The 3,250-nt window shown below is 38.7% G+C and overlaps 1 protein-coding gene across 1 annotated transcript in view; it reads right to left on the bottom strand.

Moving 5' to 3' along the window:
* Positions 1 to 1,192: 1,192 nt before the first annotated feature.
* Positions 1,193 to 3,250, bottom strand: part of LOC310789959 (glutamate receptor 3) — a gene marked incomplete at its 5' end in the record, with an annotated part of 124,010 nt that continues 121,952 nt past the window's right edge. Inside the window, one exon of the mRNA XM_083651679.1 lies at positions 1,193 to 2,909. The remainder of the gene's footprint in view (positions 2,910 to 3,250) is intronic.

The following is a 3,250-nucleotide window of genomic DNA, read 5'->3' as shown; positions in this document are numbered from 1 at the left end:
GACTGTTGTCATTAAGTGTCATTTGGTAAATGATTGCAAAGTTGACGTTTGTTGAAGTTTGAGATGCCTCCGTTATGACAACTTGACATTAACCATGACAAGATAACCTGTCAATGTCTTCATTATGACATATAAGGTAAAGTAAGGTAAAGTCCCACTGATTGTCACACAATGTGTGAAATTTGTTCTCCGCATTTGACCCATCCCCTGGGGGAGCGGTGAGCGGCAGCAGCGCCGCGCTCGGGAATCATATGGTGATCTAACCCCCCAATTCCAACCCTTTGATGCTGAGTGCCAAGCAGGGAGGCAAATGGGTCCCATTTTTATAGTCTTTGGTATGACTCGGCCGGGGATCGAACTCACGACCTCCCAGTCTCAGGGCGGACACTCAGACCACAAGGCCACTGAGCTGATATGACAATTATTTGGAAGCTTTTATGTTTTACCTTTTTATTTCCGTATTTGATCATTGACATATGACGTTAGCGTCGTTAAGATGTTATAAAGTGTAATGACACTGTCAAATGAGTTTGTAACAGCGTCCTTTATATTTTCCTTGACCTCAACTATGAATGAATGATTTATTTCGAGTGTTTAAACCAAAAAACAACCGAAAAGGATAGGTGAGAAGCCATAGGCTTATGGTAACCTACCCACTTACATCTCATTAATGCTCAATCAATGATGATAGAAGACATGTAACAGTGCCATTCTATTACAATTAATGCTAAGTGACAAAACAAAGATAACAATTGGTACAACTACAGTGGTACAATTTGAACTTTTCATTAAGGTGTCATCACGTGTCATTATTACACTGTCAATGAGTAACTACTGTATGTCATGAGTGTTTTCCCTGACCTGTGTCAAGTTGTTATAACCAAGACATTGACAGGTTATCTTGCCTTGGCAAGTTGTCATAACAAAGACATGTCAAACAAATGTCAACTTTGCATTAACAATGACATAATCTACCGAATGACACTTAAAGACAACAGTCATAAACAGTCATAAAGCCTCCTTCATGTTGACGACAGGTGTCATGTCATGGTTATGACGACATGACACCTGTCATGTCAGTCTTATGCGCACACACCCCTTCAGTGTTACCGACAGTGTGTGGAAAAACATACACAAACACGCGGCACCTTTTCTGTACATTTTATTTACAAAATGTATTAAAAGTCTCTGTACAGCGCGCCTCACTAATGAGGTTCAGCAAATTATGCATGCATTTCTTGCTCTTTTGTACCCACTACGATGCCTGGCGATGTTGTCTTTTGCAGGTGAGGTGATGGCTTACAAAAAAAGGGGGGTAAAGCGGTTTACAAAAGAATAACCAGGGTCTGGTTTTCTAACATTAACCTAAGATCAGTTGTGAGTAGCAGAGCTCGTACCAAGCATCACTGAATTTACATGCAATTTCTTAGGAAAAACAAAAAAACAAAAACAAAAAACAAATCTGTGGAACCAATCTCTCATTGTGTAACCCTCATATAAATAAATCTCATTTATTAATTAAATGTACACATCTTTCTCAACTCAGTTCTTTTCTATAAAACTATTGGCCCATAGTAGCGTGGAATCACAGTCTTTTGAAATAAAAGAAATTGTTACAGCAATATGGAAATGTGCTAAGCTTCAGGACGCTCCCTGTTATAACCTTGTATAAATCTATTTTTCCATTGTATTTATATATTTTTTTCATTTACTAAGTAAATTCACCAAACACTATATAATGCTCATAAAGTCAAATCAAATCAAATCAAAAGCAAACCACAGCTCATTGTAAAAATGTGCAATTGTTAAAACAAAAATGTTAAGGTAATCCAAAATACTACGGTTTAAAAGCCATTACTGTTATCCTTTTAATTGGACTGCAGTTAATCTACAATTGAATTACCCTTTTTGTTTGGTTTTACTTTCATGTACAGACGACTTTGAATGAGTCTAGATTTCAGGGAAACGACCGTTTGGAGCAATGTACTTTTTGTGAACTAGTGCTCCTTCCATATTTTACAAACTGTAAATCACAAACAGATTCTTTTTTTTCTCTTTTAAATCAAGCATGAACACTTTGCTTTACAGACCAGACAGTTGTCCCTTATTTCATACAAAACACACTCTTGGCAGTATTGGAAGTGCGAAATATAACCTGTTTCAGTAGTGCGTCGAGCCAAAATTTCGGATCATCTTCTCATCCTCGGGAGTCCTGTCCATGCGTTCAGAAGACAGTGGCAGCAGCACCAGAGTTTTAGAGTACAAACAACCCCACTCATCGTTCTTTTGGCTAAGTGGGTTATCACTCGACTCCAATAAGATCAATCTGTCTTCTGGAAACAATGACAAGGTCACTGTGTGACTTACAGCAATATATAAAAAGCTATCGTCTAATAACCAGTGTCTTACAGTGCTCTGAATAGGTCTAATAAACTTATTGTATAACACAGAACCAGTGAAAATCTGGCAGCAGAAGGATGAAGAGTAATCTGATCATATTGATTACGAGAAAAAAACCAATTAGACGCTTATAAGATCCGTCTTCTGTCTGGCACTTCAAAATGTGCTTAGGTTGCAAGTGATGGCTTTAGTTCTCTCATTCATTGTAACATGTCAAATATATATATATATTTTTCACTGCACCATTCTTCTGTTTTGTATGAGCTTCAAGCAAAAGCAATATCATTGTGAATGAGTTGCATTGTTTGGACTCGGAGTTCCATAAGGCACTGAGAGGAAGATGGCCACAGCGGCTCTTCCCGTGACCAGTCCAGTCGTGTCGTCATTGCAGATTATCATCATCTCTGTCCACCCAGGGAGGATTGGGCTTGGAGCCCATCCTCAAAGATCCCCGTCCCTTCAGATGTCCAGTCACAGTTGTAAGGGACAGTGTACGGCATTCCTAAAACCTGGTTTCGAGAGACGGAGGGAAGACTTGATTGGTCGATTTGACTGTCAAACAAATTCATTGTGAAATTTACACCTGCATTATCATCGCTGCCGTTTGAAAATCTCGTAACTCCCAATTCCTGGTGGGCGACTTTCACGCGTTCACTTAAATTGAATGATCATCTATGGGTTGAGAAAATTCTCTGGCCTCTTGGGCTGATGAAACCTTAAGGATACAATCATAAAATGCAACTAAAACAGGTTTTTCTTAGTTCCTGAACAGTTGACATTTTGGAGATATGATTATGGTTTTCAACAATATACAAAGTACATGTTATATTGCCTCTAGTGCTATGCAACC

The sequence above is a fragment of the Poromitra crassiceps genome (genome assembly GCF_964638095.1).
Source record: "Poromitra crassiceps genome assembly, chromosome: 15".
NCBI classification, from domain to species: domain Eukaryota; kingdom Metazoa; phylum Chordata; class Actinopteri; order Beryciformes; family Melamphaidae; genus Poromitra; species Poromitra crassiceps.
Note: the sequence above shows the minus strand (reverse complement) of the source record. Positions and strands in the feature narration are given on the sequence as shown.